The 24,752-nt window shown below is 43.3% G+C and overlaps 1 protein-coding gene across 3 annotated transcripts in view; it reads right to left on the reverse strand.

Annotated features, from left to right (window-relative positions):
• Positions 1–24,752, reverse strand: part of SGSM2 (small G protein signaling modulator 2) — a 206,894-nt gene that overhangs the window by 132,795 nt on the left and 49,347 nt on the right. The window lies entirely within an intron of this gene.

Here is a 24,752-nt window from a genome sequence, read left to right on the forward strand (position 1 = left end):
TCCTTAAGTACTTAAGTAGCAGCTGTGAAGAAACGTCACAGCCCTCCTTCTTCCACGAAGTGAGACACACACACTTTGCTCTGCTTTGGTTTCCAAGTCGTGAAAAATCAACAAACAAAGTTCGGAAACAGCAAGGCACGGTCCTGAAGAAACAACGATCAGATAATCTTCCACAACGGCCAAGCCAGCACGCTACTATTTATATCAGCAGCTCTAATTACTGGAGCCCCACCCAAACACAGGTGGCATCTCTTATCTCCTGTAATATTTCTTCAATTGGTCTCTTCTATGCATAATTCTGCACATGCTTGGGTCTAACACTTCCTCATCTGAATCAACCAAAGATAATGGAGATTGGCTTCCTGGGCTGTGTGCCAAGCCCCCCTCTTCCAAGTCTCCCCCACCTTCTTCTTCATCTGAGGAAACTGCACTACCTGACTCTGTCGGCAATAAAACAAGCCTATGACATGTTGATGTTTCCCCTGCCTCCACCTCCACATTCCTTGGGGCAGGAGCTGGGCCAGAGCCCACCACAACAGGAAGAAGAGGCAAAAAAATCTTAAACCCCGGGTTTGTATCTCAAAAAAATTATATGACGAGGGGTTCGTAAGACGAGGTATCACTGTATAACCCAACATGGTACAGCGTTTATGGCTATATATGTACCCTAGTCAAAATATTCATCTTTAAGGCTCGCTAAGATTTTGTTATTGCTTCAAAGGGAATAGATTACACCTTCTTAAATTCTTAAAACTTATAAATAGGCAATTGGGCTTTAAGGGGGGGACCCAAAGATTTTCTAGTACAGTGATAGAAACATAGAAACAGAAGTCTGACAGCAGAAAAAGACCTCATGGTCCATCTAGTCTGCCCTTATACTATTTTCTGTATTTTATCTTAGGATGGATATATGTTTATCCCAGGCATGTTTAAATTCAGTTACTGTGGATTTATCTACCACGTCTGCTGGAAGTTTGTTCCAAGGATCTACTACTCTTTCAGTAAAATAATATTTTCTCATGTTGCTTTTGATCTTTCCCCCAACTAACTTCAGATTGTGTCCCCTTGTTCTTGTGTTCACTTTCCTATTAAAAACACTTCCCTCCTGGACCTTATTTAACCCTTTAATATATTTAAATGTTTCGATCATGTCCCCCCTTTTCCTTCTGTCCTCCAGACTATACAGATTGAGTTCATTAAGTCTTTCTTGATACGTTTTATGCTGAAGACCTTCCGCCACTTTTGTAGCCCGTCTTTGGACCCGTTCAATTTTGTCAATATCTTTTTGTAGGTGAGGTCTCCAGAACTGAACACAGTATTCCAAATGTGGTCTCACCAGCATTCTATATAGCGAGATCATAATCTTCCTCTTCCTGCTTGTTATACCTCTAGCTATGCAGCCAAGCATCCTACTTGTTTTCCCTACCGCCTGACTGCACTGTTCACCCATTTTGAGACTGTCAGAAATCACTACCCCTAAATCCTTTTCTTCTGAAGTATTTGCTAACACAGAACTGCCAATACAATACTCAGATTGAGGATTCCTTTTCCCCAAGTGCATTATTTTACATTTGGAAACATTAAACTGCAGTTTCCATTGCTTTGACCATTTATCTAGTAAAGCTAAATCATTTACCATATTACAGATGCCTCCAGGAATATCAACCCTATACTTTAGAGTCATCGGCAAATAGGCAAACCTTCCCTACCAAACCTTCCCCTATGTCACTCACATACCTTGTCTTACGAACTTAATTGGTTCCGGGACGCAGTTCTTAAGGTGAAAAGTTTGTAAGATGAAACAATGTTTCCCATAGTACTTAATGGAAAAGCGATTAATGCGTGCAAGCCCAAAATTCACCCCTTTTGCCAGCGAAGCACCCGTTTTTGCGCTGCTGGGATTCCCCTGAGGTTCCCCTCCATGGGAAACCCTACCTCCGGACTTCTGTGTTTTTGCGATGCTGCGATTTCACTGAGGCTCTCCTTGCTGGGAAACCCCACCTCCGAACTTCTGTTGCCAGCGAAGCCCCTGTTTTTGCGCTGCTGGGATTCCCCTGCTGGGATTCTCCTGCAGCATAATAAAAACACGGAAGTCCAGAGACAGGGTTCCCCATGGAGGGGAGCCTCAGGAGAATCCCAGCAGTGGAAAAACAGGTGCTTCGCTGGCAATGGAAGTCCGGAGGTGGGGCATCCCAGCGACGGCGGTGGGTTTGTAAGGTGAAAATAGTTTGTAAGAAGAGGCAAAAAAATCTTAAACCCCGGGTTTATATCTCGAAAAGTTTGTATGACGAGGCGTTTGTAAGACGAGGTATCACTGTAGTTGCGAGCAAATTTGGCTTCCCACATATTTCTTTGTCACCCACCTGAAAATGGGTACCATATGGAAGATTGCTTAGAAACCTAGAACACATGCACATATGCACATACACAAATGACTTCTTGTAAGCTTCCTCCTCCTCTCCCTGCTGGTTTGCTGCACAGATTCGTTAGAAACCCTATTTGGAGAATTATGGTGCTAAACTGCTGTTTGATAGGCACGCTGGGAATATTTTGTTCCCCATATCTTTAAGAAGTGCTAAATCAAAAAGATGTGGGGGGGGGGGTTGCCCCCCCTGTTCAGACATTAGATTTACAAGGGACCTGGTGGCTTCCACCAGCAGCTGCTTCTGCTGAGAAACAAAGCTCTTTGGAATCATATTAAAAATTCTAATTTTAAAGCTCTTAACAATGCAATATCTCCGGAGAGGTTTTCAGGAAGAACCAGAGTAGGCTTATGTAACTGGGTCTGGCAACCGCACTTTAAACAGTTATCCGCTTTCAGAGGCATCGTGTCGGGGAGTCAGGATGGGATGGGAGAAAAGGAGCAATTTGTCAGCTGGGGTTGGATCATTAGCCAAATATGTGTTCCCCCAAGTGAAAGGCTGACCTGATTCTAAACCATGACGCTGTTGTTGCTAGGTCGTATCTGATTCTTCGCATCCCCATGAACCACAGTACGCCAGGCCCCGCTGTCTTCCACCATCTCCCAGAGTTGGCCCAAATTCATGTTCCCCTCTCTCATAGAAACATAGAAGTCTGACGGCAGAAAAAGACCTCATGGTCCATCTAGTCTGCCCTTATACTATTTTCTGTATTTTATCTTAGGATGGATATATGTTTATCCCAGGCATGTTTAAATTCAGTTACTGTGGATTTATCTACCACATCTGCTGGAAGTTTGTTCCAAGGATCTACTACTCTTTCAGTGAAATAATATTTTCTCACGTTGCTTCTGATCTTTCCCCCAACTAACTTCAGATTGTGTCCCCTTGTTCTTGTGTTCACTTTCCTATTAAAAACACTTCCCTCCTGGACCTTATATAACCCTTTAATATATTTAAATGTTTCGATCATGTCCCCCCTTTTCTTTCTGTCCTCCAGACTATACAGATTGAGTTCATTAAGTCTTTCCTGATACGTTTTATGCTTAAGACCTTCCACCATTCTTGTAGCCGATCTTTGGACCCGTTCAATTTTGTCAATATCTTTTTGTACGTGAGGTCTCCAGAACTGAACACAGTATTCCAAATGTGGTCTCACCAGCATTCTATATAGCGGGATCATAATCTCCCTCTTCCTGCTTGTTATACCTCTAGATATGCAGCCAAGCATCCTACTTGCTTTCCCTACCACCTGACTGCACTGTTCACCCATTTTGAGACTGTCAGAAATCACTACCCCTAAATCCTTTTCTTCTGAAGTATTTGCTAACACAGAACTGCCAATACAATACTCTGAGGATTCCTTTTCCCCAAGTGCATTATTTTACATTTGGAAACATTAAACTGCAGTTTCCATTGCTTTGACCATTTATCTAGTAAAGCTAAATCATTTACCATATTACAGACGCCTCCAGGAATATCAACCCTATTGCACACTTTAGAGTCATCGGCAAATAGGCAAACCTTCCCTACCAAATCTTCCCCTATGTCACTCACAAACATATTAAAAAGAATAGGACCCAGAACAGACCCTTGTGGCACACCGCTTGTAACCTGTCTCTGCTCAGAATACTCGCCGTTAACAGTAACTCTCTGATGTCTACGCTTCAGCCAGTTGCAAATCCATTGAACTATCCAGGGATTAAGTCCAATCTTCACTAATTTATCTATCAGCTCTTTATGTGGAACCGTATCAAAGGCTTTGCTGAAGTCCAGGTAGGCAATATCCACGGCACCACCTTCATCCAACACCTTTGTGACATAGTCAAAGAAATCAATGAGATTAGTCTGACATGATTTGCCTTCAGTAAAGCCATGCTGATTTGGGTCCAATAAGTTATTGTTTTTTATACGTTATTTTGTTTTTTCTCTTCCTCTGCCGTCCTCTTCTCCTTTTCCATTCCATCTCCCTCGACTTCAGGGTCTTTTCCAAGGACTCTTCTCATTTGGTGGCCAAAGTATCAGAGCTTCAGCTTCAATATCGATCCCCCTTCCAATCTGTCATTCACAATGCTAAACCATAATGTAGGTTGTGCCAATTGAACTGAGCCAACCGTGCATTATTCAAAACAAAAGTCATAGCTAAGCAAAACTTTTCCCCCAGAAAAGGTGCCCCAAATTAAACACACACACACACACACACACACACATACACACACCTCGCATACACAACATAGAAACATAGAAACATAGAAACATAGAAGACTGATGGCAGAAAAAGACCTCATGGTCCATCTAGTCTGCCCTTATACTATTTTCTGTATTTTATCTTAGGATGGATATATGTTTATCCCAGGCATGTTTAAATTCAGTTACTGTGGATTTACCAACCACGTCTGCTGGAAGTTTGTTCCAAGGATCTACTACTCTTTCAGTAAAATAATATTTTCTCATGTTGCTTTTGATCTTTCCCCCAACTAACTTCAGATTGTGTCCCCTTGTTCTTGTGTTCACTTTCCTATTAAAAACACTTCCCTCCTGGACCTTATTTAACCCTTTAATATATTTAAATGTTTCGATCATGTCCCCCCTTTTCCTTCTGTCCTCTAGACTATACAGATTGAGTTCATTAAGTTTTTCCTGATATGTTTTATGCTTAAGACCTTCCACCATTCTTGTAGCCTTGTAGGTTCAAGAAGCAGTTGGCAAATGGGCCATTTTCTGCCTCCGGAGGGCCTCCTAGGGTGGGGTGGGGAAGGCCATTTTTGCCCTCTGCAGGCTCCTAGAAAGGCTCTGAAGCCTGGGGAGAGCGAAAAATGGGCTTTTCATCACATGCCGGGAACAGGGGGGGCGGGTTACACGCGCATGTGTGGGGGACCCTACATGAATTATAGGTGTGGGCACTCACGCATTCACAATTGCGCACACCCATGCTCTTTCAGCACTTGAGGAAAAAAGGTTCGCCATCACTGCATTAGACATACTAAAATTCAGTTTAAGTATTCCTTAAAAACCCATGTTTTAAAAACCATTCAGTCACATTCATCCATATCTCAGACATGACATAAGCTGGAGCAGGAGATCTATGGTCGACAGTCTCAGGCCTGCCGGCAAAGATGTGTCTTCAGTATCTTCCAGAGGACCGGGAGCGTGGGAGCAGTGCGGATCTCTGGTAGGAGTTGATTCCAAAGGGCTGGAGCCGCCACAGAGAAGGCCCTTCCCCTAGGGCCTGGAGGACGCCAATTCCGTGGGCCCTGACTGGCCTCTGGGAATTGCCACCAAAGCAATAATTTTCTCTGTGAATTTCTTCCTCTAAGTTAGTGTGTCTTAATCTTGGCTGCTTTAAGATAGAGGTAGCTACGTGATCCAAATTTATCAATGGGCGAATAAATGAGACGCCAGACATAAAAGAGGTGACCATTTCCTTCTAAGTAGCTGTTGCACTTGCCAAGTGATGTGGTTTGTAATGGCATAAGCTTGGGAACCACACATACCCACAAAAAAACCAGAACTAATCCCTGTGCTTGCAGCAAGTGACTCACACAGTGTGTGTGTATGTGTGTGTGTGTGTGAATTGGAGCATACTTGCAAGGATCCTAATGAGATGGAAAACAAGCTAAATATATTATCCAAGAGTGAGTGCCAAGTAAAATGCCATCTCTGCAAAACAGCTTGGTCTTTCTTGGTCCGGTTGGTCATGGGTGTGATCACAACACCCGGACAGATGTCTCTTCCTCGGTTGTTTAAATGCAATTATTACAGGAAGTTCCCCATATGTCAAACCAAGTGGTTGGTTAGAGTCTCAGAACTAATCAAAGAAGCATAGCAACCACAGGTTTGGCTGACAAAAATAGCAGCAATAGCATTTAGACTTTAGACATTTAAATATGTTAAAGGGTTAAATAAGGTTCAGGAGGGAAGTGTTTTTAATAGGAAAGTGAACAAGGGGACACAATCTGAGGTTGGTTGGGGGAAAGATCAGGAGTAACATGAGAAAATATTATTTGACTGAAAGAGTAGTAGATGCTTGGAACAAACTTCCAGCAGACGTGGTTGATAAATCCAAGTAACTGAATTTAAACATGCCTGGGATAAACATATATCCATCCTAAGATAAAATGCAGGAAATAGTATAAGGGCAGACTAGATGGACCATGAGGTCTTTTTCTGCAGTCAGTCTTCTATGTTTCTAAGCATATTTAACATGTTCTCCCATTCAACCATCAACCTGGAAGAGGATATTTGGGACAATAGCAATAGCATTTAGATTTATATACCGCTTCACAGTGCTTTGCAGCCCCTCTCTAAGCGATTTACAAAGAGTAAGCCTATTGCCCCCAACAATCTGGGTCCTCATTTTACCAACTTTGGAAGGATGGAAGGCTGAGTCAACCTTGAGTCTACTGAGATTTGATCTGCCAAACAGATGTCACACAATGATCAGCAGAAGTAGCTTGCAGTACTGCACTACAACAAAGGGTTGTAGAAAGTTAGCACCCACCCCTCTCCTAGAAGAATGTAATATTTTGAGAAATATTAAAAGGGCAGAATCTTATATTTCCCTGGGTGACAAATGGAGGAAAAAATTTTCTCTTTAGAGGGAGAAAGCAGCCCCCACCTTTCTTAATAGCCCTCAGCAGATGTCAGGACTTAAGAGATAAAGAGATATATAGCTCTATTCATAGGCAAAGCAAACACTGCTGTCATAAATCCATTCAAGGCAGGATATTTTTAAATTCCCTGCAGGAAAGTCTGAACAAAGACAGAACGGATTAGTTGTCACTTGAGATCCAAACCTGGACAAAGACATTAAGCCACAACAGGAATTGCATACTATCCTTTCAAAACACAAGCCTCTTCACTGCATCATCTCAGCAGTCCAAACGTCAACCAAACTTAGCTTAGACAAACACTTGGGATTTGCATTTTGCCTATGGAGCCAGCTATGACCCCGACATAACCCCTTCAACAGCCAATAGAATACATGTCCTTGCACAGAAACAGGAAGCTCAAGTGCAAAGCTTAAAGAAGGTATAAACTCACCCACTCTACTCCCTTTTTTCTCAATCTTTTTATTATTTTTTCATAAAATAGACAAACAGACATACATACATTCAACATAAAAAGATGGGGATGTATTCTCCCCGCTTATCTCAAAAGTATTTAAGTACAGAAAAAAACTTTTCATTAAAGAAAATTCTTCTTCTAATAATTCTTTGTATATAAACTAATTCTAATATGTTTCCAAACCAAACTTAATTTATCTAGCACTATTATAACCTAAAAAAAACCAATCTTATCTTTACCAAAACAATTTATACATTTGTATCTTAATTTTCTATTGTTTTTTCTTATCTATCCATATATAAACTTTGTTCCATGTTTCATAAAAAATCGTATCTTCTTGATCATTTAAGCGTCTTGTCATCATATCCATCTCGGCGCAGTCCAATATTTTTGTGATAACTTCTTCTTCTTTGGGGATATCCTCCCCTTTCCAATTTTGCGCATATATAATCCTAGCCGCAGTTAAAATATGTATAATTAAATATAAAATTTCTTTCTTATAACTCTGATTTGTAATTCCTAATAAATAGAATTCCGGGGTAATTTCTACATCTTGCTTTACTATTTCTTTCATTATTTTCTCTATCATCTTCCAATATATTCCGGCTTTGCTACATGTCCACCATTGGTGATAATAAGACCCTATCTCTTTCTTGCACTTCCAACACATCGGGGAAGTTTTGGGAAACATTTTTGCTATCCTATTTGGTGGGAGGTGCCATCTATAAAACATTTTATAAACCCACTCTACTCTCAACTCCATGTACCTTCCTAGAACCCATGTGGTTCTGTTCATCATTAAACCTTCTTTCCAATCAGCCTCCATGTTTCCAGTGTCTTTCTCTTGGCTTGGAATTGAATCAGATGGATATTTCTTCCCACAGGGTCTCCATGGAGGGTGAAGGAGGGGCAATAGATGAGGAATGGGGAAAAGAATTACAACTTTCCATTCACCTCTAACTGAAATGGAGCTTTTCCTAAAATAAGAATTGTAGGCAATTATTCTGTGCACGACCCTTGGAGCGAACCCACCGACTCAAAAAAGTCCCTTATTTTACGATAAAATCAAACTCCTTATTGATAAAAGCACACATAACAAAAAGCAGATTTTGGACAACAAGGAAATGGGAGTTATTTTTCTCTCCAGAGCTAAGCATCAACAATGTCTGGGAAAGATGCTAAACTTGGCTTAATCAGCATTCCTTAGATCAATGTTTCCCAACCTTGGCAACTTGAAGATATTTGGACTTCAACTCCCAGAATTCCCCAGCCAGTCCAAATATCTTCAAGTTGCCACGGTTGGGAAACACTGCCTTAGATAACAAAGTCCATTTATCATTTAAGCATATGAATCAGCTCCCCGAAATCCAGGGCAAAAACCATCGAGCAGAGAATGTCTTTTATTGAGGCAGAAATCATGGTTTTGAAGCCTTATTCAAGCACACCCACAGTCTACAATCTCTTCCACTGAACGTTGTTGAAACCCCACACCCAATCACCCCAAATCCTTTGTTTTTGTACTGCCTGGAAGTGACATCACACCCCAAAGAGGCTAAGACTGTACGCTAATAACTTTTACTATGCAACTCCTCCCGCCTCCAGAGGGAAGTCTCTGGAGCCTGGGGAGGATGAAAAACGGGCCTACTGGGCCCACCAGAAGTTGGGAAATACACTGTTTCTGACCCCCAAAGGGCCTCCAGGGGGATAGGGGAGGGAATTTTTGCCCTCCCCAGGCCTTGAATTATGGGTGTGGGCAATCGCACAGGCGCCAGTGTTTGTGGGCATGTGCTTTCGGCACCTGAGGGAAATAAGGTTCGCCATAATTATCCTAGAATTTCTTACTACTACCGTGTTTCCCCGAAAGTAAGACAGTGTCTTACTTTCTTTTTATCCCCAAAAGCCCCACTATGTCTTACTTTCGGAGTATGTCTTATATTGGAAAACTCCCCACTGGCGACCTCCCTACCTCCCTTTTATTTTAAACATGTTTCTGACCTGCGGGATGGCTCCAGCTGCGGCTTCTGCTGCCACTTCAATGGATTACAATGGAGATTTCCAAGCTGGTTATCAGGAAATCGACGGCATCAATTTGGGTTACTTGCAGATTAACGGCACGAAGATTAGCGGCGCGCAAATTAGCGGCGCGCAGCTAGATGAGAGGGAGGCGGCAATACCCCCGTGTTTCCCCGAAAGTAAGACATATGTCTTACTTTCGGGGTACGGCTTATATTAGCCGACCCCCCTGAAACCCCCGATATGTCTTACAATCGGGGGTGTCTTACTATCGGGGAAACAGGGTATGCAGCCAAAAGAGCGAACTTTTTTCTGCCTATCAACTTTTTAAAAAACACAAGCCCTGCGGCTTGCAGCCAATGCAAGCCACAGAGTGTTGAAGAAACGTGGGCGAATCTTGGAAGCCCCACGATGGCTCTCGCGGCTGCGTTCTGCACAATCTGAAGTTTCTGAACACTTTTCAAAGGTAGCCCCATGTAGAGAGCGTTGCAGTAATCGAACCTGGAGGTAATGAGGGCATTAATCTCTCTCTTCCTCTTTTTCCTTCCTTCAGTAAAGAAGCCACTAGCTTAGAACAGCAGGTATCGATGAAATCTAATAACCTTCAATGCTACACAACAGCAAAGGGAAATGATCTGCTCAAACAGATTGCAGAGCGCACACTGAATCATGAGACATCCTGAGGGAAGCTGCAGGCCCACCTCGCCTACTTGTTCTAAGTATGAACCGAACAGCTATACAATTTGCTATTTTCACCGATTCGCTAGGCTAAGCTAAATTACAAAAATCTGAAATGTCAAGTGTAACAGAATGGCTAGCAATGAGAATTAGAGCAAAATAAGGCACTTAAGAGATATAGCAGAGATATGATAGATATTATTATTATTATTATTATTATTATTATTATTATTATTATTATTATTATTATTATTATTAATTGGATTTGTATGCCGCCCCTCTCCGGAGATAGATAGATAGATAGATAGATAGATAGATAGATAGATAGATAGATAGATAGATAGATTTATTTATTTATTTATTTATTTATTTATTTATTTATTTATGTAATTCTTTGTCCAATATACAATACATATGGAAGAGAATAGACATTAAGTAATATATATAACGATAGAAAGTAGAAAGAAGAGAAGTAGATGGGAGGGAGAGAATATATATGATATAAGAGATAAGGAGAGAATATATATGATATATATATATATTCATATATATAGATAGATAGATGATAGATAGATAGATAGATAGATAGATAGATAGATATTATCGATATATATATGATAGATACGATAGGTAGGTGGATAGATAGATACAGTAGGTAGGTAAGTGGATAGATAGATAGATAGATAGATAGATAGATAGATAGATAGATAGATAGATAGATAGATAGATAGATATGATTGATATTTATTTATTTATTTATTTATTTATTTATTATTTAGATTTGTATGCCGCCCCTCTCCGCAGACTTGGGGCGGCTCACAACAAGATACGGCAAATCATAACAAATCCAAATAGCTTTAAAAAAATTTAAAATATTTAAAAGGAACCCCATTTACTAACAAACACACACACAAACATACCAAGTATAAATTGAACATGCCCGGGGAGGTGTCTCAGTTCCCCCATGCCTGACGGCAAAGGTGGGTTTTAAGGAGTTTACGGAAGGCAGGGAGAGTAGGGGCAGTCCTAATCTCTGGGGGGAGTTGGTTCCAGAGAGTCGGGGCCGCCACAGAGAAGGCTCTTCCCCTGGGGCCCGCCAACCGACATTGTTTAGTTGACGGGACCCAGAGAAGGCCCACTCTGTGGGACCTAATCGGTCGCTGGGATTTGTGCGGCAGAAGGCGGTCTCGGAGATATTCTGATCCAGTGCCATGAAGGGCTTTAAAGGTCATAACCAACACTTTGAATTGTGACCGGAAATTGATCGGCAGCCAATGCAGACTGCGGAGTGATGGTGAAACATGGGCATACCTAGGTAAGCCCATGACTGTTCTCTATAGGTAGATAGATAGATAGATAGATAGATAGATAGATAGATAGATAGATAGATAGATAGATAGAGATAGATTGATATGATCGATATGATCGATATGTATACGATAGATACAATAGGTAGGTGGATAGATAGATACAGTAGGTAGGTAAGTGGATAGATAGATAGATAGATAGATAGATAGATAGATAGATAGATAGATAGATAGGTAGATAGATATGATTGATATATATATACGATAGATACGATAGATAGGTGGATATATAGATACAGTAGGTAGGTAAGTGGATAGATAGATAGATAGATAGATAGATAGATAGATAGATAGATAGGTAGGTAGGTAGGTAGATAGATATGATTGATATATATATACGATAGATATGATAGATAGGTGGATATATAGATACAGTAGGTAGGTAAGTGGATAGATAGATAGATAGATAGATAGATAGATAGATAGATAGATAGATAGATAGATAGATAGATAGGTAGGTAGGTAGATAGATATGATTGATATATATACGATAGATACGATAGATAGGTGGATATATAGATACAGTAGGTAGGTAAGTGGATAGATAGATAGATAGATAGATAGATAGATAGATAGATAGATAGATAGATAGGTAGGTAGGTAGGTAGGAAGTAGGCAGGCAGGCAGGCAGGCAGGCAGGCAGATATGATTGATATATAGATACGATAGATACGATAGGTAGGTGGATAGATACTGGGACTATAAATAAAGCTCATTTTCAGCATCTTTTAGTAACTATGTTTTAGATTATGTATTTAATAATTAATGATTTTAATTTTTTTTAGATCTGCAGGCTTCCTGTACTGAGTCATATTGCTCCACTAGCTAACAACGTCAAGATGCATTTTTTAGAGTACAGGGAAAAAAACCGTCAGAAACCCATAACTGCCAGTGCACTCCAATAAGTCATGGGCAGTATTTATCAATCAGAAGGCTTATCACAAACACAGGAACAAACACTGACTGATATTTGCTGAGCAAATGCATAAGTAACTTTGATGTAGAATCCCAGTGGAAAGAAAAACTGGATTACCGAATATCCAAACTCTGGAAAAAATATACCTGACTCAACACAAAAATTAGCAGGTTGCAATGCTATGCTCAAGTGCTGGAAAGCTTTGAATAGGATTCGCACTTTCCCTAGCATCTGTTCAAGGTTCTCTGTTTAAATGATTCAGAGAATCGTCCCCTGTATGTGACTATGGTGCTTCTCATCAAATACTGGATCATATAGTGCAGCGGTCCCCAAACTACGGCCCATGGGCCGCATGCGGCCCGCTGAGGCCATTTATCTGGCCCGCGGGTGAGTGACACAACACAGTGTTCCATCTAATTTTCTATGAATAAAATGCGGTATTTTGCTAGTAACTAATATCAATAATCAAAAAGTTGCAAAAGGTTTTTTTCTAATTTTGTCATCCAGTTACATTCATTTTCTTTTAATTAAATTCCCTCCTTAATGTTCCTTCAAAAAGTACAGCAATTATATTTCTAACTTATTAACCATTATGTCAAAGTGCTTCCTTCTTTCTTTATACATTCTTCTATAAGCCAAGAAAACCTACAATCATATGTTAACAAAAGAAAATTAAAAACAAAACATAAACATATATGAATTTCAGACTTCTCCCCACCCCCTCTAAATAGTACATTCCCATTTTGTTTTTTACTTAAAAATAAGGTATGTGCGGTGTGCATAGGGATGTGTTCATAGTTTTTTTATAGTCCCGCCCTCCAACAGTCTGAAGGACAGTGAACTGCCCCCCTGTGTAAAACATTTGGGGACCCCTGATATAGTGACTAACTGCCATTGGAGAGCTTACACAGAAGGAAAACTACATACCCCCCAATTAACAAATAAAGGCAAAGGTAAAATCGTGTGTGACTCTAAGGCAGAGGTATCAAACTCGATTTAATTTCACTAGATACAAGAACAGCTATTTCCCCGAACGCCATCACTCTGCTAAACAAATAATTCCCTCACCACTTTCAAACTATTTAATAAGGCTGCATTACTATTACTATTAGTTCCTAACACCCAGCTCCTCCCGCTTATGGCTGTATGATTGTAACTTGTTGCTTGTATCCTTGAGAAGGTCAGGCTGTTTTCCAAAGCATCTTTCAAAGGGAGACTGGACTACCAACTAGACACAAGAACAGTTTTTTCCCAAACGCCATCACTCTGCTAAACAAATAAACCTGTCACCACTGTCAAACTTCTCACTAAGGCTGCATTAGTGTTACTATTAGTCTTCTCAATGTTCCTATCACCCATCTCCTCCCACTTAGGACTGTATGACTGTAACATGTTGATTGTATCCCGACAATTTATATTAATATTGATCATTTCCTGATTGCTTATTTGACCTCTATGGCAATCATTAAATGTTGTACCTCAGGGTGTCGGGATGGGTGTTGCCAAGGTGGGTGTGTCCAGCTCGACATCACTCGGGGGCGCCTGTGGCGGCCCGAGCACTCTGCTAGCAAAAATTTATTTATTTATTTGTTTGTTTGTTTGTTTGTTTGTTTGTATGCCGCCCCTCTCCGTAGACTCGGGGCGGCTCACAACAGCAATAGAACAATTCATAACAAATCTAATAATTTAAAAACATTTTAAAAACCCCATTATTAATCAGACATATATACAAACATACCATACATAAATTGTATAGGCCCGGGGGAGATATCTCAATTCCCCCATGCCTGGCGGCAAAGGTGGGTTTTAAGGAGTTTACGGAAGGCAAGGAGGGTGGGGGCAGTTGTAATCTCCGGGGGGAGCTGGTTCCAGAGAGTCGGGGCCGCCACAGAGAAGGCTCTTCCCTTGGGACCCGCCAAATGACATTGTTTAGTCAACGGGACCCGGAGAAGGCCAACTCTGTGGGACCTAATTGGTCGCTGGGATTCGTGCGGCAGAAGGCGGTCCCAGAGATATTCTGGTCCGATGCCATGAAGGGCTTTATAGGTCATAACCAACACTTTGAATTGTGACCGGAAATTGATCGGCAACCAATGCAGACTGCGGAGTGTTGGTGTGACATGGGCATACCTGGGGAAGCCCATGATAGCTCTCACAGCTGCATTCTGCACGATCTGAAGTTTCCGAACACTTTTCAAAGGTAGCCCCTTGTAGAGAGCATTGCAGTAGTCGAACCTCGAGGTGATGAGGGCATGAGTGACTGTGAGCAGTGAGTCCCGGTCCAAATAGGGCAGCAACTGGTGCATCATGCTCCATTTCTGGATGCACCTGCCTTCCGCAACCCTCTGCCAGCAAAAACAGAGCTAAGAGCAACACACACAGCCCTCCCAAACTTCATTTTCACTGGCAGAAGCACTGCAGGCCAGTCCCTCCCTGTTTCCAGGATGGCCCCATGGGCCAGATCTGATCTGCGGGTCTTGAGTTTGACACCCTTGCTCTATGAGATGGTGCTCATTTCCATTTCTTAGCGGATAAACCTGTACTTTGCCCTAATGTGTTGGATGTTCAATTCAGTTCAAATATTTTGCAGCCCTCAGGCTAGATACAAACACAACATTTTCACTTCTGCATGTTTGTGGAGATTCTCAATCAGCTAGATCATGGTTGTTCCAAAGGTACAAAGTAACTTAGAACTAAGGAGAAATTTCTTGATAGTTAGAACAATTAATCAGTGGAACAGCTTTACTCCCAGAAGTTGTGAATGCTCCAACACTGGAAGTTTTAAAGAAAATGATAGATAACCATCTGTCAGAAGTAGTACTGTTATTATTGTTGTTGTTGTTGTTGTTGTTATTATTATTATTAATTAGATTTGTATGCCGCCCCTCTCCGTAGACTCGGGGAGGCTCACAGCAGTGATAAAACAATATACAATAGCAAATCTAATAGTATTAAAGTCTAGAATAACAATTTTACATTAAAAGCCTAAAAACCCCATTATATAAAAAGCATACACACAAACATACATAAGTAGTGTAGCGTTTCCTGCCTAAGAAGGGGGGTTGGACTAGAAGACCTCCAAGGTCCCTTCCAACTGTTGTTGTTGTTAGGTGCTTTTTAAAAGGCAACTGGATTTTCTTGGGGTATTTTTTTTTCTCCATTTGGAATAGATTTCACTTCCACATTTCCAACCATGGTTTGGCAGGTTACAATTCCTTTTTACTACAATGGAAGAGAACCAAAGTGGACAAACTTTTTATTTGTTAATTTCAGACAGCTGGCTTGATCTTTCCAACCACACTTCAAATAAATCACAGGGACATTTGACAGTGATGATAGTTTAGCCCCGAGGTGACAGTTTCTGATTTCACAGCTGTGAACAATTTTTTTGAATGAGAAAAAAAGGAGAGGAGAAGGAAGAATGGTTCAGAATGAGATAAAAATAAATGCTCATTGTGTCTGGATTAAGCTGTCTTTGAACAGCTTAAAAACACACACACACTGTGTTTCCTTTGTTTTTCTTTTCTTTTGTTACACTACCAGTTGAAAGAAAAATATTTCAAAAATTGTTGTGGTTTGCTCTGGCCCAGCTCCTGCCCCAAGGACTGTGGATGTGGGGGAGACATCCACATGCTGCAGGCCTGTTTTGCCCCCCCCCCGGTTGAATCCGCTGATGAAGGCTCATCTGACCAAGAAGACATGAGTGACAGGGAGAAGGAGAGTGTGGCAGACAGCTCAGAAGGAGATCAATTATCTAGCTCCTCCTTGGATTCAGAACAAGAGTTAATGATACAGTCACGCATGCGGAGAGCGATGCATAGGCAGCAACAACTGAGAGATTATTATAAAAGAAAATGAGGCCACCTGTGGTTGGGTGGGGCTGTGGTGATTAGTGAGGCTGCTATAAATAGCAGCCTGTGGGTTTGGCCATTGTGGAGGATTATCTGATCCTTGTGTTTTGTGCCTGCCTTGCTGACTTCAACCTTTGTGTGCTGATTTTCCCCCCGCTTTGAAACTAAACCCAGAGCAAAGTGTGTTTCACTTTGTGAAAGAAGGTCTGTGAATTTCTTCACAGCTGCAAGCTAAGTATCACAGAACTGATAAGGGACTTGTACAAATTACCAGTTTGTTTGGAGATGAGTGCTCTTTACTCTACCAAAAGAGTGCTGTTTATTTGAATTTTCATTATAAAGAACATTGTTTTGAATTTTCAAATGTGTGTGTGTCTGAAATTTGTACCTGTGAATTTTTGGGAGGAGTCTACCACAGAGCCTGACAGAACAAAAAATATACAAATGATGCATCCATTAAAAATAAAAAAAATGAAAGTCACCTTCTGATTTTGTAACTTGGGTGTGAAAATCGATTACTCTCAGAAAGAGAAATTAAGAAAAAATTTAGATAAAATGAAACATTGACCAAACCTTTAGATAACTGAATGCAATACGATTTTTCATTTATCAAATTTTGTTGAGTTAAAAGGTAGAGTTTACACAGGATGACCAAAGAGACAGACACAATAAGCCAATTTACACAGAAGCTAAAATAAAACAAAACGGGATGCCCATAATGCTAAAATTTTAAATTCCAATCCAAACCCAAAATATTAAAATATGTTATAATATATAAAACAATGAAATGCTGTTTACAGTAATGTTTGCCAATTTTAAGATATGTGGTGGTCTTCAACTCCCAGAATTCCCTAGACAGCATGATGGCTGGGGAATTCTGGGAGGTGAAGTCCACACATCTTAAAGTAACCATTGAAAAATACTGCTCTAGAGCAGGGGTAGGCAACGCTGGGTCCTCTATGACATGTGGACTTCAACTCCCAGAATTCCTGAACTAGCATGATTGGCTTTGGAATTCTGGGAGTTGAAGTCCACATGTCATAAAAGAGCCAACTTTGGCTACCCCTGGTCTTCAGCAAAAATGGTCTTTTCAGGCAGATTCCCTAGGTCAAATTTTAGATTTGTAAGAAGGCTCTGCTCTACTACGGTAGTTACCAGCCCTGGTCTTAAAAGTTTCATGGTCCTATTTATTTATTTATTTTTTATTATTTGGATTTGTATGCCGCCCCTCTCCGAAGACTCGGGGCGGCTCACAACAAGTGAAAAAACAATCCAATACATAATCCAATTAATTAAAATATTTCAAAAATTTAAAAAACCCCTATACTAACATACACACACACAAGCATACCATGTATAAATTCAACGTGCCCAAGGGGAGATGTTTAGTTTCCCCATGCCTGACGGCAAAGGTGGGTTTTGAGGAGTTTACGGAAGGCAGGAAGAGTAGGGGCAGTTCTGATCTCCGGGGGGAGTTGGTTCCAGAGAGTCGGTGCCGCCACAGAGAAGGCTCAAGATCATGACTCCAGCATGTTTGCAAGACTGTGGAGTGATCATTCTTTGACCTAAGAACAGGAAGACTCCAACATCCTACTAATGTAGCATAAAATAGGCGTTGATTGCTTACCTGAACGCCTCTTCTCGTACGGTGAGCGGGTACAGCAGTCACATAGGGTTGCTCACGTCCAATCCGGTGGAACTGAGCCTAGTATTAAAAAAGCTTGCCGGATCCGCCCCTTCCCCAGAATTCGCGAATCCATAGACTAGGCTCAGCTGTGAAGCTCTGTAGTGTTCAACTCTTATTGTTAGAGGAAAAGGGATTATAGAAAGGTAAAGAAGACACATACAAGGGCGGGAAGTGACTGCTGTACCCGCTCACCGTACGAGAAGAGGCGTTCAGGTAAGCAATCAACGCCTATTCTCCGTACTGAAGGAGCGGGTCCAGCAGTCACATGGGACATACCCAATAGATGGTCCCTAGGGCGGGATTAGATTGCTATCGTGTGAGATAACGGATTGGAGTACCCTTCTGCCGAAGGCAGCGTCCGCTGAAGCGTAAGCATCAATCTTGTAGTGCCTGATGAAGGAATTTGGCGAGGCCCAAGTGGCTGCTTTGCAGACCTCCTCCAACGGGGCTTGAGTCGCCCAAGCGGCCGAAGTGGCTGCGCTCCTGGTGGAATGCGCTGTGATGTTCCTTGGAACTGAGAGGGAGGCCGATTCATAGGCCTTAGATATAGTCCCTCTGATCCAACGGCCTATTACTGTTGAAGATACCTTGGCACCCATGACTCTGGGGTGATAGGCTATAAACAGTGCTTCTGACCTCCGAAAGGGTCCTGTGCGTTGGATATAGATTCTCAGCGCTCTAATAAGATCCAGGGTGTGCCATCTAAGTGCCAAGGGATGGTCTCGTTGGAGGCAGAAGGAAGGTAGGACAATATCCTGAGTTCTGTGGAACATGGAACTGACCTTGGGTAAGAAGGTGGGGTCCAGTCGCAAGACTACCTTGTCCTGATGAAATTGACAAAGGTCCTGCCTGATTGAGAGGGCAGCCAGCTCCGAAATGCGTCGTGCAGAGGTAATAGCCACCAGGAATGCTACCTTAAAGGATAGGTACCTGAGGGACGCCGATTTCAGGGGTTCGTATGGTGCCTGCGTGAGGGAATGGAGAACCCGTGGCAAATCCCAGGATGGATACCTGTGGACCTTGGAAGGTCTGAGGTTGGCTATGCCCTTGAGGAATTCCTGAACCTCTGGGAAGGATCGGAGAGGCTGTCTGCGGGGGCCCCCTAGGACAGATGAAATGGCTGCCAGATGACGCCGGAGGGTGCTGGTGGAAAGTCCTTTATGGAAGCCTTGCATAAGGAAGGAAATGATTCTGTGTATGGGGATGCACAGAGGAGAGAGGCCTTCCTGTAGACACCAGTGGTGAAACTTGGACCAAGTGTGGTCGTAGATTCGATTGGTCGAACCCCTTCTGGCCTTTAAAATGACCTCCACTGTATCGGGGTCATGACCACGCAGTTCTAAGTCTCTCCTGATAACAGCCAGGCGGTGAGGTGGAACCACTCCGGGTCTGGATGGAATGAGGCCCCCTGCCGCAGCATATCCCCCGAAACGGGGAGTCGCCAAGGGTCCTGGACGGACAACTGTTGGAGATCCGCGAACCAGGGCCGGCGGGGCCAATGAGGGGCGATTAAGATTACTCGAGCCCTCTCGGTGAGGACCTTGTGAATCACGTCCGGGAGAATTGGAATTGGAGGAAATGCGTAAAGTAGGCCTGGAGGCCATGGACTTCGGAGGGCATTGATTGCTTCCGCTCCCGGGGATGGAAATCTGGAAAAGAAGCGAGGGAGTTGGGCGTTTGCACTGGTCGCGAAGAGATCCAGAATTGGTAGGCCGAATCTGAGGCTGATTTGATGGAACAGATCTTGATGGAGGTTCCACTCTCCTGGGTCTATCGTTGCTCGAGATAGCCAATCCGCCTGGACGTTGAGGCTCCCCGAGATGTGGTCGGCTAGGAGCGACCGAAGATGTTTTTCCGCCCAAAGGCCTAACTTGAGGGCCTCCCTCATGAGGGCCTTGGATCTCGTGCCCCCCTGTCTGCAGATATGGCTTTTTGTGGCAATGTTGTCGGTGAGAATGAGAACGTGCCGGTTGGGAATGCGAGGAGAGAAATGCTTCAGAGCCAGGGAGACGGCTCTTAACTCTAGCCAATTGATTGGCCTGGAAGCTTCCTCCGGGGACCACGTGCCCTGGGCTATCATCCCCTGGGCGTGGGCGCCCCATCCCGATAGACTGGCATCTGTGGTGATGACAAATTGATCCGGGCACCTGAATGCGACGATTTGAGTTGCTGTGCCCCGATCTCTGAAAGGGTAATAGGAGCCACTGGAGTTCCCTAGCATGAAGGCGAGCCCAGGGAATGATGCCTATGCATGACACCATCTTCCCCAAAAGGGATGACAGAGTTACTATGGATACTGAAGATTTAGATAAAATGTTAGAAATTAACTCCCCTATACTGAATTTTCTCTCGGGAGAGAGAAAAACCTGGGAGGATTCTGAATTAATAATGGATCCCAGGTGTAAGATGGATGTGGAAGGTTGGAGATGACTTTTATCAAAGTTAATGGAAAATCCATGGTCCTGAAGGACTGACATGGTGACAGAAAGGTCTGTTTTCACCTTCTCTAGGGAGTTCCCATGAATCAAAATATCATCAAGATAACATAAAATGTGGATGGGAGAAGCCCGGATATAGGCCGCCAGGGACCCCAAGAGCTTTGTAAAGACCCGAGGGGCCGAGGAAAGGCCAAATGGCATCGCCCTATACTGGAAATGCCTGCCTTGAAAGGAGAAACGTAAAAATTTTCTGTGGCATTTGGCTATAGGAATGTGGAGGTAGGCCTCAGTGAGGTCTAAGGAGACCATGAAATCTCCTGTGTGGATGGCGGCCAAAATAGAAGATAAGGAGTGCATCTTAAACTTCCTATATTTGATGAATAGGTTCAGCTTCTTTAAATCCAAAATAGCTCTCCAACCTCCGGAGGACTTTGGAACCATAAATAGGATGGAGTAAAAACCTAGGCCCTTCTGACCGGAAGGAACCGGTTGGATGGCTCTGATGGACAATAAGTGAGAAATGGCCTCCTCCATACGGTTACAATCTGAGGAGGACCTGGGAGAAGGGCAGGAAATAAAACGTTTCGGGGGAGAAGAAATAAATTCTAAAAGAAGGCCTGTTTGAACAGTGTCAATGACCCAGGGGTCCTTGGAGGTGAGACGCCAATTAGAGGCGAAATGGGCTAGGCGACCCCCTATGGGAATGAGGAAACATTACCATCTAGGTTTCTTTGAAGCCCTGTTAGAGGACGCTCCCCTTTGGAAGCGAAAACCTCTGCCCCTGGAGTTCCTACCTTGGGAACGAAAGCGGGGGGAATACTGACCTGGAGATCTCTGATAGGAAGCCGCTTGATCTTGTTGGCGCCCTGGGCGACGAAAGGACTGCGTTTTGGTAGCCTTTTTGGTGGTTGGACCCAAAACTTTCTTCTTGTCCGTGGTTTCCGTGAGGAGTGGATCCAGAAGATCACCGAAAAGAAGGTCGCGCTTTAAGGGTCCCTGGGATAACTGCCACTTCTGGCGTACTCCCGCTTGCCAAGGGCGAATCCATAGGAGTCTTCTTGCCGTTGTAGAAGCTGCAATGGACTTAGCAGAAAATCTAGTAGATTGCAAAGTGGCATCAGCCACGTACTGGGCAGCTGCAAAGACCTTGTTGAAGTCTTGTTGACCTCTCAAGTCATCGGGAGGAATATGCTGTTGAAGTTGGCGAAGCCACAGAAGCATGGCTCTGGAGAAAAAGGAAGCCGCTGCAGAACTTTTAATGGCCCAGGAATCTGCGGTGAATCCTCTTTTGAGCATTTGTTCAATCCGCTTGTCCTCTGGGCGGAGGACTTCCTCCGCTTCGCCTGGCACAGCCGCTGCCGAATGAAGGATCTTGACAGGTTCATCCGGTTTGGGAAAGGATAGGAGCTCTTCATAGGAAGAGGAAAGTTTGTACAATTTTCTGTCCTTGGTGGAGGGATTAAGCCCCGAGGCTGGGAAATCCCACTGTTTAAGTAAAGCATCTTTAAACAATTTAGGCATAGGAATTACCTCGTTATCCTCCTGTTCCTCTGTGAAGTAAGGTAAATTCTCCTCCGGGGGATCAGTGGAAGTGGAGGCTTGTTTCTCCTGGGCCGCTAATCCCGTAGAAATTCTAGCTTTGAGGAGGAGAGATTTGAACAATTGAGAAGGAAAAATAGTAATTGGAGAAGGAACCTTTATTTGGGATTCCTCATCATCTGAGAGGCCTTGAAAGGGATCCTCATCATCCTCCATATCCTCATATTCGTCCTGAGAGGAATCTGAATCATCCTGAATAGGAGCTCTAACCGCTGGGGAAGAACCCAAGGGGCGGGAGGGACGAGGAGGAGGAGGAGGTAAGGGAAGCTCATTGATGGTAGAGAGTTTGGCATCAATGGCCTTGGACAACACAGAAAAAATAGATTGGAACTCAGGAGGTAAACTAGAAATATCAGCAGGAATGGCAGAAGAATCCCTAAAGGCCTGGGAGGATCCTGGCTGGGGGGAATCTTCAATAATATCTGGTTCCTCTGGACCTATGCCCCATAGGTTAGGTTGGGGTCTGTCTAGGTTAGGCTCATCCAGAGATAACACAGGGACCCCAGAAGGAGGTAGACTAGAAGCCTCTGGGGGGTCTTGACTACTGAGTACTTGGGCCTGTACTTTCAAACGTTTTGCTGATTTGTCATGGATTCTTTGTAGGGCTAGGTCCCTTCTCTACTCGGCCCTGGTGACCTTGGTCAAGGGGCGGGCCCCTGGAGAAGAGGAGGAGGAGGCCTGGGGGATACTAGTAATCTCATCACCTGTAGGCCTGGCCTCTCTGGGACCTTTAGTTGTGCCTCTCTTGGGAAAAGTAGCCATAGTCTGACAATTAACAGAAGACAAGGCTGAGCCAATAACTGAATAATTAAGGAGAAGAATTTCAAGGACTTCCCAAGAGGAATGGATCCTGCTCCGAGGCCTCGAAGCTGCTGAGACTTGAGGGCAATCTGGGCAAACCCAGAGTTCGTGTCCCCAAATCCAGCGGGGCCAGCCTCCCTAAACTTTTTAATTAAGTAAACCAAGGCACTCTGGTTGGAGGCTTAGCCGGTGGAGAATTAAGCCTGGGCGTCCCAAGGCCCACTCCGGGATCCACGCGGTGGACTGAGGCCTACGCGGCTGGCAGGAGGCCAACACGAGAGGCCTAGATTTAAAAAGGGCGCGAAGGCCTTCGCGCCGAAAAATCGCTCCGTAATAGGATTCTTAAAGGGGAAGCGATCGACTAAGTCCAGGAGACTAGAAAGGCGTCTCACTCCGCAGGAGGTATTTCTTAAGCCCTTTAATAATATACAATAATGAATCAATACAGCAATAAATCAATACTTGCACCAAGACCTCCAGGCCAAAGGATTAAAGGAATCCACAAGCGGCCGCGGGGATCGTACACGGCAAAACCGCCAGGGGAAAACGAAACCGCAACTTCTCCAAAGGAAAAAAAGCCGAGCCACAAACGGCTGGCGCTATTAGTGCAAGTAAATAATAATGGTAAAACAATTCTTACTACTTTTGAAGGAAAAGATCGAAGGGAAGGTGTTAGAATGTTGAACGAGCTATCACAATACAACCGCAGGATATGCGAACTGAGCGAATTCTGGGGAAGGGGCGGATCCGGCAAGCTTTTTTAATACTAGGCTCAGTTCCACCGGATTGGACGTGAGCAACCCTATGTGACTGCTGGACCCGCTCCTTCAGTACGGAGAATGGTTTGTTTTATTTATTAGATTTGTAGCTTTCCTTTTTCTGTAGGAACCCAAGGTGGCATACATAGTACTACTTTATACTCTCATTTTTTTCCCATGTGAAAAAGCTGTGAGGTAGAATTGGCTGAGAAAAATTTACAGGCACCACATCCTAAAGTAGCAATGGCATTAAGATTTATATGCCGCTTCACAGTGCTTTACAGCCCTCTCTAAGAGGTTTTACAGAGAGTAAGCATAGTAACCCCCAACAATCTGGTCCTCATTTTACCAACCTCAGAAGAATGGAAGGCTGAGTCAATCTTGAGCCTACTGAGATTCGATCTGCCAAACTGCTGGCAACCGGTGATCAGCAGAAGTAGCTTGCAGTACTGCACTCTAACCACTATGCCACCAAGGCTCGGTTAGCTTCCATGGCTCAGGGGGACACAAATTTGAGTCTCCTATCCTTGATCTATCCCCAACTATCCTCCCCATCCAGATTTCAGAAGGTACAGTGGGACAAAGTAGATAAATGTGTGACTATTACATCAATAATTTGCCCTGCTTGCAGGAGATCAAAGAGGTACAATTTTCATTTTATCTCCAAAACTACAACCCTGTAAGTAGGCCAATGTGAAAGAGATGGACAAACCAATTTTTTTACAGGGAGCATTTGAGGTAGTCCCCTGATCCTAATCCAGTATCTTGGCCACTACATCACATGGACTGGTGCTTGTTCTACTCAGAAAACACAATGAATCACAAATTACCCAAACATATTTTAAGCCATGTGGCTCACTGAGTGGTCTACTTTTCATGCCAGAGAATTGGTTTGAGCAAATCAGTGTTTCCTAACCCTTGGCAGTTTTAAGATATGTGGACTTCATCTCCCAGAGTTCCCAACCAGCATGTTTGGGGCAGGAGTAGGCAAAGTTGGCTCTTCTGAGTTGGCATAGAAGTTGGCTCTTCTATATGACTTGTGGACTTCAACTCCCAGAATTCCTGAGCCAATGATGCTAGCTGAGGAATTCTGCGAGTTGAAGTCCACATGTCATAGAAGAGCCAGCTTTGCCTACCCCTGCTTTGGGGGATTCTGG

Source organism: Erythrolamprus reginae, chromosome 1 (genome assembly GCF_031021105.1).
Source record: "Erythrolamprus reginae isolate rEryReg1 chromosome 1, rEryReg1.hap1, whole genome shotgun sequence".
In the NCBI taxonomy this organism is placed as follows: Eukaryota; Metazoa; Chordata; class Lepidosauria; order Squamata; family Dipsadidae; genus Erythrolamprus; species Erythrolamprus reginae.